The 13,638-nt window shown below is 41.0% G+C and overlaps 1 non-coding gene across 1 annotated transcript; it reads left to right on the forward strand.

Moving 5' to 3' along the window:
* Nucleotides 1–4,885: 4,885 nt before the first annotated feature.
* LOC114927112 (small nucleolar RNA R71) lies at nt 4,886–4,993 on the forward strand. Its single transcript, XR_003817510.1, has one exon. It is a non-coding gene; the product is annotated as a small nucleolar RNA R71 (small nucleolar RNA).
* Nucleotides 4,994–13,638: the final 8,645 nt, after the last annotated feature.

A 13,638-nucleotide genomic window follows, 5' to 3' on the forward strand; every position in this document is an offset into this window, starting at 1 on the left:
GAATAGAAGAACAATAGTAATTGCATTAATACTCGAGGTACAGCAGAGCTCCACACCTTAATCTATGGTGTGTAGAAACTCCACCGTTGAAAATACATAAGAACAAAGTCTAGGCATGGCCGTGAGGCCAGCCTCCCAAAGAGGGTTCAATCATAAAAACATGATCAAAAGATGAAAATACAATAGCAAAGGGTCCTATTTATAGAGAACTAGTAGCCTAGGGTTTACAAAGATGAGTAAATGACATAAAAATCCACTTCCGGGCCCACTTGGTGTGTGCTTGGGCTGAGCATTGAAGCATTTTCGTGTAGAGACTTCTCTTGGAGTTAAACGCCAGCTTTTGTGCCAGTTTGGGCGTTTAACTCCCATTCTTGTGCCAGTTCCGGCGTTTAACGCTGGGCATTCTTGAGCTGATTTGGAATGCCAATTTGGGCCATCAAATCTCGGGCAAAGTATAGACTATTATATATTGCTGGAAAGCCCAGGATGTCTACTTTCCAACGCCGTTGAGAGAGCGCCAATTGGGCCTCTGTAGCTCCAGAAAATCCACTTCGAGTGCAGGGAGGTCAGAATCCAACAGCATCTGCAGTCCTTTTCAGTCTCTGAATCCGATTTTTGCTCAGGTCCCTCAATTTCAGCCAGAAAATACCTGAAATCACAGAAAAATACACAAACTCATAGTAAAGTCCAGAAAAGTGAATTTTAACTAAAAACTAATAAAAATATACTAAAAACTAACTAAAACATACTAAAAACATACTAAAAATAATGCCAAAAAGTGTACAAATTATCCGCTCATCACAACACCAAACATAAATTGTTGCTTGTCCCCAAGCAACTGAAAATCAAATAAGATAAAAAGAAGAGAATATGCAATGAATTCCAGAAATATCTATGAAGATCAGTATTAATTAGATGAGCGGGGCTGCTAGCTTTTTGCCTCTAAACAGTTTTGGCATCTCACTCTATCCTTTGAAATTCAGAATGATTGGCTTCTTTAGGAACTCAGAATCCAGATAGTGTTATTGATTCTCCTAGTTAAGTATGATGATTCTTGAACACAGCTACTTTATGAGTCTTGGCCGTGGCCCAAAGCACTCTGTCTTCCAGTATTACCACCGGATACATACATGCCACAGACACATAATTGGGTGAATCTTTTCAGATTGTGACTCAGCTTTGCTAGAGTCCCCAATTAGAGGTGTCCAGGGTTCTTAAGCACACTCTTTTTGCCTTGGATAACCACTTTATTTCTTTCTTTTTCTTTCTTTTTCTCTTTCTCCCTTTTTTTTCATTTTTTTCTCTTTTTTTTTTGCTTCTTTTTTTTTGTATTCACTGCTTTTTCTTGTTTCAAGAATCATTTTTATGATTTTTCAGATCCTCAGTAACATGTCTCCTTTTTCATCATTCTTTCAAGAGCCAACATTCATGAATCACAAATTCAAAAGACATATGCACTGTTTAAGCATACATTTAGAAAACAAAAGTATTGCCACCACATCAACATAATTAATCTGTTATAAAATTTAAAATTCATGCAATTCTTCTCTTTTCAATTAAGAACATTTTTCATTTAAGAAAGGTGATGGATTCATAGGACATTCATAACTTTAAGGCATAGACACTAAGACACTAATGATCATAAGACACAAACATAGATAAACATAAGCATGATATTTTCGAAAAATAGGAAAAAAAGGAACAAAGAAATTAAAGAACGGGTCCACCTTAGTGATGGCGGCTTGTTCTTCCTCTTGAAGGTCTTATGGAGTGCTTGAGCTCCTCAATGTTTCTTCCTTGTCTTTGTTGCTCCTCTCTCATGACTCTTTGGTCTTCTCTAATTTCATGGAGGAGGATGGAATGTTCTTGGTGCACCACCCTTAGTTGTCCCATGTTGGAACTCAATTCTCCTAGGGAGGTGTTGATTTGCTCCAAATAGTTTTGTGGAGGAAAGTGCATCCCTTGAGGCATCTCAGGGATTTCATGATGAGTGGGATCTCTTGTTTGCTCCATCCTTTTCTTAGTGATGGGCTTGTGGTCATGTCTTCTCAGTTGAACTGGCTTTCCTCTTGAATCTCTCTTCCATTGAGTGCCCTCTTCACAAATGTCTATGAGGACTTGGTCCAACCTTTGATTAAAGTTGACCCTTTTTGAGTTTGAAAGGGACCTCAGGGATCACCTTCTTCATGGCCACAACTTCATAGAAGTGGTCTTGATGCACTCTTAAGATGAATCTCTCCATCTCCCATGACTCGGAGGTGAAAGCTTTTGCCTTCCCTTTCCTCTTTCTAGAGGTTTCTCCGGCCTTGGATGCCATAAATGGTTATGGAAAAACAAAAAGCAATGCTTTTACCATACCAAACTTAAAAGGTTTACTCGTCCTCGAGTAAAAGAAGAAAGAAGATAGTAGAAGAAGAAGAAATAGAGGAGATGGAGGTGGCTTTGTGGTTCGGCCAAAGGGGAGAAGTAGTGTCTAGGTTGTGTGAAAATGAAGGGGTGAAGATGGGTTTATATAGGGGTGAAGAGAGGGGTAGGGTTCGGTTATGGGAGGGTGGATTTGGGTGGGAAAGTGGTTTGAATTTGAATGGTGAGGTAGGTGGGGTTTTATGAAGGATGGATGTGAGTGGTGAAGAGAAAGATGGGATTTGATAAGTGAAGGGTTTTTGGGGAAGAGATGTTGAGGTGATTGGTGAATGGGTGAAGAAGAAGAGAGAGGGTGGTGGGGTAGGTGGGGATCCTGTGGGGTCCACAGATCTTGAGGTGTCAAGGAAAACTCAACCCTGCACCAAGTGGCGTGCAAAAATGCACTATATGCCAATTCTGGCGTTAAACGCCCGGCTGGTGCCTATTTCTGGCGTTTAACGCCAGCGTCTTGCCCTTTTCTGGCGTTTAACGCCAGTCTGGTGCCCCTTTCTGGTGTTAAACGCCCAGAATGGTGCCAGACTGGGCGTTAAACGCCCATTTGCTAGCTTCACTGGCGTTTAAACGCCAGCAAGTTCTCCTCCAGGGTGTGCTGTGTTTCTTTCTATTTTTTATTCTGTTATTGCTTTTTCAATTGATTTTGTGACTTCTCATGATCATCAACCTACAGAAAACATAAAATAACAAAGGAAAATAGATTAAATATAACATTGGGTTGCCTCCCAACAAGCGCTTCTTTAATGTCAGTATCTTGACAAAGGGCTCTCATGGAGCCTCACAGATACTCAGAGCAATGTTGGAACCTCCCAACACCAAACTTAGAGTTTGAATGTGGGGGTTCAACACCAAACTTAGAGTTTGGTTGTGGCCTCCCAACACCAAACTTAGAGTTTGACTGTGGGGGCTCTGTTTGACTCTGTTTTGAGAGAAGCTCTTCATGCTTCCTCTCCATGGTGACAGAGGGATATCCTTGAGCCTTAAACACAAAGGATTCTTCATTCACTTGAATGATCAATTCACCTCTGTCAACATCAATCACAGCCTTTGCTGTGGCTAGGAAGGGTTTGCCAAGGATGATGGATTCATCCATGCACTTCCCAGTCTCTAGGACTACGAAATCAGCAGGGATGTAATGGTCTTCAATCTTCACCAAAACATCCTCTACAAGTCCATAAGCTTGTCTTCTTGAGTTGTCTGCCATCTCTAGTGAGATTCTTGCAGCTTGTACCTCAAAGATCCCTAGCTTCTCCATCACAGAGAGAGGCATGAGGTTTACACTTGACCCTAAGTCACACAGAGCCTTCTTGAAGGTCATGGTGCTTATGGTACAAGGTATTGAAAACTTCCCAGGATCTTGTCTCTTTTGAGGTAATTTCTGCCTAGTCAAGTCATCCAGTTCTTTGGTGAGCAAAGGGGATTCATCCTCCCAAGTCTCATTACCAAATAACTTGTCATTTAGCTTCATGATTGCTCCAAAGTATTTAGCAACTTGCTCTTCAGTGACATACTCATCCTCTTCAGAGGAAGAATACTCATCAGAGCTCATGAATGGCAGAAGTAAATCAAATAGAATCTCTATGGTCTCAGTGTGAGCCTCAGATTCCCATGGTTCCTCATTAGGGAACTCATTGGAGGTTAGTTCACGCCCATTGAGGTCTTCCTCAGTGGCGTTCACTGCCTCTCCCTCCTCTCCAAATTCGGCCATGTTGATGGCCTTGCACTCTCCTTTTGGAATTTCTTCTGTATTGCTTGGAAGAGTACTAGGAGGGAGTTCAGTAATTTTCTTGCTCAGCTGTCCCACTTGTGCCTGCAAATTCTTAATGGAGGACCTTGTTTCAGTCATGAAACTTTGAGTGGTTTTGATTAGATCAGAGACCATGGTTGCTAAGTCAGAGTGGTTCTGCTTAGAATTCTCTATCTGTTGCTGAGAAGATGATGGAAAAGGCTTGCCATTGCTAAACCTGTTTCTTCCACCATTATTATTGTTGAAACCTTGTTGAGGTCTCTGTTGATCCTTCCGTGAGAGATTTGGGTGATTTCTCCATGAAGAATTATAGGTGTTTCCATAAGGTTCTCCCATGTAATTCACCTCTTCCATTGAAGGGTTCTCAGGATCATAAGCTTCTTCTTTAGATGAAGCATCCTTAGTACTGCTTGGTGCATTTTGTATTCCAGACAGACTTTGAGAAATTAAATTGACTTGCTGAGTCAATATCTTGTTCTGAGCCAATATGGCATTCAGAGTATTAATCTCAAGAACTCCTTTCTTCTGATTTGTCCCATTGTTCACAGGATTCCTTTCAGAAGTGTACATGAATTGGTTATTTGCAACCATTTCAATGAGCTTTTGAGCTTCTGTAGGCGTCTTCTTCAGATGAAGAGATCCTCCAGCAGAGCTATCCAAAGACATCTTGGATAGTTCAGAGAGTCCATCATAGAAAATACCTATGATGCTCCATTCAGAAAGCATGTCAGAAGGACATTTTCTGATTAATTGTTTGTATCTTTCCCAAGCTTCATAGAGGGATTCTCCTTCCTTCTGTCTGAATGTTTGAACTTCCACTCTAAGCTTACTCAATTTTTGAGGTGGAAAGAACTTTGCCAAGAAGGCATTGACTAGCTTTTCCCAAGAGTTCAGGCTTTCTTTAGGTTGTGAGTCAAACCATATCCTAGCTCTGTCTCTTACAGCAAAAGGGAATAGCATAAGTCTGTAGACCTCAGGGTCAACCCCATTAGTCTTGACAGTGTCACAGATTTGCAAGAACTCAGCTAAAAACTGATGAGGATCTTCCAATGGAAGTCCATGGAACTTGCAATTCTGTTGCATTAGAGAAACTAATTGAGGCTTAAGCTCAAAGTTGTTTGCTCCAATGGCAGGGATAGAGATGCTTCTCCTATAGAAGTCGGGAGTAGGTGCAGTAAAGTCACCCAGCACCTTCCTTGCATTGTTTGCATTGTTGTTGTTTTCGGCTGTCATGGGTTGTTCTTCTTTGAAGATTTCTGTTAGGTCCTTTACAGAGAGTTGTGCCTTAGCTTCTCTTAGCTTTCGCTTCAAGGTCCTTTCAGGATCAGGGTCAGCCTCAACAAGAATGCTTTTGTCTTTGCTCCTGCTCATATGAAAGAGAAGAGAACAAGAAAATGTGGAATCCTCTATGTCACAGTATAGAGATTCCTTGAGGTGTCAGAGGAAAAGAAAAATAGAAGGAAGAGGTAGAAGAATTCGAACTTAGTGAGATAGAGTTTGAATTGTGCATTGAGGAGGAAGAGATTTTTCGAAAATTAAGTAAAAAAAGATTTTAAAAACATTTTGAAAAACTTGAATTGATTTTCGAAAACTAAAAGTGGGAAAGAAATCAAGTGATTTTTGAAAAAGATTTTGAAATTAGAAATCAAAAAGATATGATTGAAAAGATATGATTTGAAAAACAATTTTAAAAAGATTTGATTTTAAAAATTAATGACTTGCCTATCAAGAAAAGATATGATTCAAACATTAAACCTTTCTCAACAGAAAAGGCAACATACTTGAAATGTTGAATCAAATCATTAATTGATAGCAAGTATTTTTGAAAAAGGAAAGAAATTGATTTTGAAAACATTTGATTGAAAAGATATGATTTGAAAAAGATTTGATTTTAAAAAATTTTGAAAACTTGAAAAAAATCTTCCCTCTTGTGTCATCCTGGCGTTAAACACCCAGAATGGTATCCATTCTGGCGTTTAACGCCCAAAATGCTACCTTTTTGGGCGTTAAACGCCCAGCCAGGTACCCTGGCTGGCGTTTAAACGCCAGTTTTTCCTTCTTCACTGGGCGTTTTGAACGCCCAGCTTTTTCTGTATAATTCCTCTGCTGCATGTACTGAATCTTCAGTTCTCTGTATTATTGACTTGAAAATAGAACCAAGATCAAATAAACAATGCATGCAAGACACCAAACTTAAAATGAGACTAGTGTCTCAATAAGAAACATAACATATTTTTGGTTTTTATGATTTTGTAATTTTTTTTTATTTTTTCGAAAATTAAGTGGAAAAGAAAATAAAGGTGTCAAAATTCTTAATGAGAATTCCAGGAATCATTGCAATGCTAGTCTAAGACTTCGGTCCAAGAATTAGACATGGCTTCACAGCCAGCCAAGCTTTCAAAGAAAGCTTCGGTCCAAAACACTAGACATGGCAAATGGCCAGCCAAGCCTTAGCAGATCATTGCTCCAATAGCAAGATTGATAGAAATCAACAAGCTCTTGTGATGATAAGTTGAAACCTCGGTCCAATAAGATTAGACATGGCTTCACAGCCAGCCAGACTTCAACAGATCATCATGAAACTCTAGAACTCATTCTTAAGAATTTTGAAAAATACCTAATCTAAGCAACAAGATGAACCGTTAGTTGTCCATACTCGAAACAATCCCCGGCAACGGCGCCAAAAACTTGGTGCACGAAATTGTGATCACTACTTTTCACAACTCAAATAATCCCCGGTAATGAATCCAAAAACTTGGTGTTCAATACCATGGCATAAACACAACTTCGCACAACTAACCAGCAAGTGCACTGGGTCGTCCAAGTAATAAACCTTACGCGAGTAAGGGTCGATCCCACGGAGATTGTTGGTATGAAGCAAGCTTTGGTCACCTTGTAAATCTTAGTCAGGCAGACTCAAATGGTTATGGATGATATATGAATAAAACATAAAGATACAGATAGAGATACTTATGTAAATCATTGGTGAGAACTTCAGATAAGCGAATGGAGATGCTTTGTCCCTTCCGTCTCTCTGCTTTCCTACTGTCTTCATCCAATCCTTCTTACTCCTTTCCATGGCAAGCTGTATGTTGGGCATCACCGTTGTCAATGGCTACAATCCCGTCCTCTTAGTGGAAATGTTCAATGCACCCTGTCACGGCACGGCTATCCAGCTGTCGGTTCTCGATCATGTCGGAATAGAATCCAGTGATTCTTTTGCGTCTGTCACTAACGCCCCACAATCGCGAGTTTGAAGCTCGTCACAGTCATTCAATCATTGAATCCTACTCAGAATACCACAGACAAGGTTTAGACCTTCCGGATTCTCTTGAATGCCGCCATCAATTCTAGCTTATACCACGAAGATTTCGATTAAAGAATCCAAGAGATAAACATTCAAGCCTTGTTTGCTTGTAGAATGGGAGTGGTTGTCAGGCACGCGTTCATAAGTGAGAATGATGATGAGTGTCACATAATCATCACATTCATCAAGTTCTTGAGTGCAAATGAATATCTTGGAATAAGAACAAGCTGAATTGAATAGAAGAACAATAGTAATTGCATTAATACTTGAGGTACAGCAGAGCTCCACACCTTAATCTATGGTGTGTAGAAACTCCACCGTTGAAAATACATAAGAACAAGGTCTAGGCATGGCCGTGAGGCCAGCCTCCCAAAGAGGGTTCAATCATAAAAACATGATCAAAAGATGAAAATACAATAGCAAAAGGTCCTATTTATAGAGAACTAGTAGCCTAGGGTTTACAAAGATGAGTAAATGACATAAAAATCCACTTTCTGGCCCACTTGGTGTGTGCTTGGGCTGAGCATTGAAGCATTTTCGAGTAGAGACTTCTCTTGGAGTTAAACGCCAGCTTTTGTGCCAGTTTGGGCGTTTAACTCCCATTCTTGTGCCAGTTCCGGCGTTTAACGCCGGGCATTCTTGAGCTGATTTGGAACGCCGGTTTGGGCCATCAAATCTCGGGCAAAGTATGGACTATTATATATTTCTGGAAAGCCCAGGATGTCTACTTTCCAACGCCATTGAGAGCGCGCCAATTGGACTTCTGTAGCTCGAGAAAATCCACTTAGAGTGCAGAGAGGTCAGAATCCAACAACATCTGCAGTCCTTTTCAGTCTCTGAATCAGATTTTTGCTCAGGTCCCTCAATTTCAGCCAGAAAATACCTGAAATCATAGAAAAACACACAAACTCATAGTAAAGTCCAGAAAAGTGAATTTTAACTAAAAACGAATAAAAATATACTAAAAACTAACTAAAATATACTAAAAACATACTAAAAATAATGCCAAAAAGCGTACAAATTATCCGCTCATCACTTTCCATGGCAAGCTGTATGTTGGGCATCACCGTTGTCAATGGCTATAGTCCCGTCCTCTCAGTGAAAATGTTCAACGCACCCTGTCACGGCACGGCTAATCATCTGTCGGTTCTCAATCAGGTTGGAATAGAATCCATTGATTCTTTTGCGTCTCTCACTAACGCCCAGCCTTCAGGAGTTCGAAGCTCATCACAGTCATTCAATCATTGAATCCTACTCAGAATACCACAGACAAGGTTTAGACCTTCCGGATTCTCTTGAATGCTGCCATCAATTCAAGCTTATACCACGAAGATTCCGATTAAGGGATCCAAGAGATATCCACTCAATCTAAGGTAGAACGGAGGTGGTTGTCAGGCACACGTTCATAGGTGAGAATGATGATGAGTGTCACGGATCATCACATTCATCAAGTTGAAGAACAGGTGATATCTTAGAACAAGAACAAGCTGAATTGAATAGAAGAACAATAGTAATTGCATTAATACTCGAGGTACAGCAGAGCTCCACACCTTAATCTATGGTGTGTTGAAACTCCACCGTTGAAAATACATAAGAACAAGGTCTAGGCATGGCCGAATGGCCAGCCCCCAAAACGTGATCAAAAGATTCAAAGATCTAAAGATCTGATCTAAGAACTAGATGTCCAAAGATGAAAATACAATAGCAAAAGGTCCTATTTGTAGAGAACTAGTAGCCTAGGGTTTACAGAAAAGAGTAAATGACATAAAAATCAACTTTCGGGCCCACTTGGTGTGTGCTTGGGCTGAGCATTGAAGCTTTCATGTGTAGAGACTTTTCTTGGAGTTAAACGCCAGCTTTTGTGCCAGTTTGGGCGTTTAACTCCCATTCTTGTGCCAGTTCCGGCGTTTAACGCCGGGCATTCTTGAGCTGATTTGGAACGCCGGTTTGGGCTATCAAATCTCGGGCAAAGTATAGACCATTATACATTGCTGGAAAGCCCAAGATGTCTACTTTCCAACGCCGTTGAGAGTGTGCCAATTGGTTATCTGTAGCTCTAGAAAATCCACTTCGAGTGAAGGAAGGTCAGAATCCAACAGCATCTGCAGTCCTTTTCAGCCTCTGAATCAAATTTTTGCTCAGGTCCCTCAATTTCAGCCAGAAAATACCTGAAATTACAGAAAAATACACAAACTCATAGTAAAGTCCAAAAAAGTGAATTTTAACTAAAAACTAATAAAAATATACTAAAAACTAACTAAATCCTACTAGAAACATACTAAAAACAATACCAAAAAGCATACAAATTATCTGCTCATCAGCAGCAGAAGCAAAAAGGAGAAAAATGTGCAAATAAAATACAGAAAATGAACAAAATAAGATAGGAGTCTGTAGTGGTTCACCAAAAAATATATGCCAGAGATGGCGACCTTCCCACACTTAAAATATAGCATCGTCCTCGATGCTCACTCAAGCTGGGTGTGAAGAAGTGTCATCTCCGGAAGGATGGGCTGCTGGTGTCTCTGTGAGTGGAAGGGGGTTTGTCTGCTGAAGGGGAGGCTCAGTCTGTAGAGGGATCTCTGGGTCAGCTGGCTATATCGGATGGGGCTCCTCATGGTGTGGTGCAGCCTGCTCAGGTGCTGCCTGCGCAGCCTGAGTATGTGCCTCCTCCTCATGATCACTCGCCTCCTCCTCAGATGTCTTTGATGGTGTGTCGGGCTCGGAGGGGATGTCGCCACCGGATCGGATCATCAACTTGAGGTGCTCATAGCATCGCTTATGGCGATGCTCAGACCTCTCAAAACGTCGCCTGTTGCGACGTTCAGACCTCTCAAACTGCTGTTGGTGGCGGCGCTCCATCTGGTCTAAACGGTCAAAGAGTCGGTGCACCAGAAGATAAACGGGCTTTGGAGCAGTGGGGGTGCAGTGGATGGAGCTGGGGCAGTGGATGATGAAGGGGCAGCTGAAGATGTAGCCACCTCAGCAGAGTCAGTGAGAAAAGGAGGTTGGTAGCCTAGAGCCTGAAACTTCCTACTGTGAGGGATGATCTTCCTACAGTCCGCGCGGATGGCTTTTCATAGCAATTTCCCAAGGTACCTCAGCTCGGCAACCCAACTGAGTAATCAGGAATGGAAACGGGAGGGTGCCTCTGACGTGGACCCTGGCCATATAATGTCAGATAAAGCGGGACAGATATAGGTCCTTACCCTCCATCACACACCAGATGAGGGTAATCATAGCAGCTGACACCTCTGTCTCATGAGTGCTCGGCATTACGTAGTTACTCAGAATCTACTGCCAAAGTCGAGCTTCATCATTCAGATATATTAGCTTGATTCCCTTAGGTACCACTGTGCTCTTTCCCATGACCCATGGAACAGTAGGATCAAGAGCTATAGCCCGTTTTACTGCATCCCAGTCAAATCTCATGAATCTTATATCCTCTTCAACCCTCTAGTAATCATCTGGCTAATCTGATTTAGGTGGGAGCTGGAGGATGTCTTCTATGGCTTCCTCAGTAACCAGAATTTGTTTACTCTGAGCTGTACTGCATCCAGGGATGTTTTAAAGTAGTTACAGTAGAATTTTCTGACCCAGGATGAGTTGATCTCAGTCAAGTTTCTCTCTAGGAAGAACCAGCCTCTCTGTTTAATTTGGTCTGAAGTGTATTGCTTGAGTTCTTCTGGAATTTTGAGTGTCCTTTCCAGGTATTGGTTCCTGGATGTGGCAAAAACTGGATACCTCAGCTCACAGTATTTGTTTGCAAATTTTACTAGGTCAGCTGCAGGTACTAACTGATCAGCCTTTTCCTGCGGGATAAAGTTCTTCTCCCGCCAGAAATCATCATGCAAGATGCCAAGTATGGTCATAGAGGATTCGCCTCTTTTCCTTTTGCCAGTGGTTGCTTTGCCTTTTCCTTTGCTTTGAGGGTCAGACATCTTGAAAAGCAGAAATTTCAGGATATAATTGAAGAATAAAAGTAGGAAAACAAGTAGGCAAATAGAATATTCACAACATAAGCACAGAGTGGCAAAAGAGCAAGAGAAGCATGAAATGAGTTAAATATATGTACATTTTGGATTGTATTCGAGTGAAAAAGTCTGAAAATAAAAATTACAATCCAAAATATGTGATAAGCGGAATTCAAGTTAAATAGGAAAAATAATGATCATGCCCTAAGTTAGAAAGTAAAGTAGTTAGGTAAAAAGAGAAGTCAGAAAGTTAAAATGGTTAATAGGTAAAAAGGAAGTTAGAAAGTGAAGGTAGTGAGTTAGTAAAAAGAAAGTTAAAGTAAGTGGTATGATGATGGGTTCCTAGTTAACAAGAGATTCACAAATTTAGAGAATAAACAACTCATATTTAAGCAAAGATTTTAGTTTATTGATGATAATTCATATAGATACAAGAGCTGCAAAATGAAAATAAAATCATCAATAATGCATTTTATTAACCAGGGAATCAAAAGGAATAAGAATGCTAGCCCGGGAATTCATGAGTTGGTTTGGTAACAGCCAAGTGATGCCAAATACTAAATTTCCAAACTCAATACATGAATAGGGTGGGATAAAACAATTTGTAGAAAATTGGGCATCATTCCGACTAAAATTGGATGTTACCAGGTAATAAATAGCATGAAAAATAGTTCATATGAGATTAAAGGTGCTGCAAAGAGTTACAAATAGCAGGAACATTAAAGATCAGTGTAATAGCAGCATGAAACATGAAGAACAGCATATGAACAGAATTATTATAACAGCCAGATCAAAATTGCAAAATAGATAAACAGGTAATCAAGAACGGCGCAATTATCAGGCCTAAATCCACTAACCACATCCTAGCTACCTAACCACCTAGCGTCCACTACAATCATGCATCTCTAACTATCCTTATTTTGAACAGAATCTGAAAAATATGCAACTAACGAACTAATGAACTGGTAAAGGGAACGGTGTTCGGCGGAACCTGGTGTGGTGGTGCACGAAATTGTGATCATCAATGGCGCCATCAACATGGTACGCTCATTGCAATCTCAACTCTCTATCACAACTCCGCACAACTAACCAGCAAGTGCACTGGGTTGTCCAAGTAATAAACCTTACGCGAGTAAGGGTCGATCCCACGGAGATTGTTGGTATGAAGCAAGCTATGGTCACCTTGTAAATCTTAGTCAGGCAGACTCAAATGGGTATAGATGATGAATAAAACATAAAGATAAAGATAGAGATACTTATGTATATCATTGGTGAGAGCTTCAGATAAGCGTATGAAGATGCTTTGTCCCTTCCGTCTCTCTGCTTTCCTACTGTCTTCATCCAATCCTTCTTACTCCTTTCCATGGCAAGCTTATGCAAGGGTTTCACCGTTGTCAGTGGCTACCTCCCATCCTCTCAGTGGAAATGTTCAACGCACCCTGTCACGGCACGGCTATCCATCTGTCGGTTCTCAATCAGGCCGGAATAGAATCCAGTGATTCTTTTGCGTCTGTCACTAACGCCCCGCCCTCAGGAGTTTGAAGCACGTCACAGTCATTCAATCATTGAATCCTACTCAGAATACCACAGACAAGGTTAGACCTTCCGGATTCTCTTGAATGCTGCCATCAGTTCTTGCCTATACCACGAAGACTCTGATCTCACGGAATGGCTGGCTCGTTTGTCAGGCGAGCGCTCGGTTGTCAGGCGATCAACCATGCGTCGTGTATCAGGAATCCAAGAGATATTCACCCAATCTAAGGTAGAACGGAGGTGGTTGTCAGTCACACGTTCATAGGTGAGAATGATGATGAGTGTCACGGATCATGACATTCATCAAGTTGAAGAACAAGTGATATCTTGGAACAAGAACAAGCGGAATTGAATAGAAGAACAATAGTAATTGCATTAATACTCGAGGTACAGCAGAGCTCCACACCTTAATCTATGGTGTGTAGAAACTCCACCGTTGAAAATACATAAGAACAAGGTCTAGGCATGGCCGTGAGGTCAGCCTCCCAAAGTGATCAAAAGATCTAAAGATCAAAAGATTCCAAAGATCAGAAGATGAAAATACAATAGTAAAAGGTCCTATATATAGAGAACTAGTAGCCTAGGGTGTACAGAGATGAGTAAATGACATAAAAATCCACTTCCGGGCCCACTTGGTGTGTGCTTGGGCTGAGCATTGAAGC

Source organism: Arachis hypogaea, unplaced genomic scaffold (assembly GCF_003086295.3).
Source record: "Arachis hypogaea cultivar Tifrunner unplaced genomic scaffold, arahy.Tifrunner.gnm2.J5K5 arahy.Tifrunner.gnm2.scaffold_37, whole genome shotgun sequence".
NCBI lineage: Eukaryota > Viridiplantae > Streptophyta > Magnoliopsida > Fabales > Fabaceae > Arachis > Arachis hypogaea.